Source organism: Chiloscyllium plagiosum, chromosome 8 (genome assembly GCF_004010195.1).
Source record: "Chiloscyllium plagiosum isolate BGI_BamShark_2017 chromosome 8, ASM401019v2, whole genome shotgun sequence".
Classification (NCBI taxonomy): Eukaryota; Metazoa; Chordata; class Chondrichthyes; order Orectolobiformes; family Hemiscylliidae; genus Chiloscyllium; species Chiloscyllium plagiosum.
The window spans coordinates 80,234,761-80,235,442 of NC_057717.1; positions in this window are offsets into that span (position 1 = coordinate 80,234,761).

The window sequence follows — 682 nt, forward strand, 5'->3', positions numbered from 1 at the left end:
CCACGTCAGGTCCACACCTCCCCCCCCCACCAACCCAACCTCCACTCCCGGAACCTTCCCCTGCAACCGCAAGAAATGCAACATTTGCGCCCACACCTCCCCCTTACTTCCCTCCAAGGACCCAAGAGATCCTTCCATATCCGCCACAATTTCACCTGCAACTCCACACACATCATTTATTGCATCCGCTGCACCCGATGTGGCCTCCTCGATATTTGATAGACAGACCGCCTACTTGCGGAACGTTTGAGAGAACACCTCTGGGACACCCGGACCCACCAACCCAACCACCCCGTGGCTCAACACTTCAACTCGCCCTGTCACTCCACAAAGGACATGCAGGTCCTTGGACTCCTCCATCGCCAGACCATAGCAACACGACGGTTGGAGGAAAAGCGCCTCATCTTCCGCCCAGGAACCCTCCAATCACAAGGGATGAACTCGGATTTCTCCAGTTTCCTAATTTCCCCTTCCCCCAACTTGTCTCACTCAAATCTCACGAACTCAGCGCCGCCTTCCTAACCTGCAATCTTCTTCCTGACCTGTCCGCCCCCGCCCCCTTCCTAACCTGCAATCTTCTTCCTGACCTGTCCGCCCCCGCCCCCACTCCGACCTATCACCCTCACCTTGACCTCCTTCCACCTATCGCATTTCCAACGCCCCTTCCCCAAGTCCCTCCTGC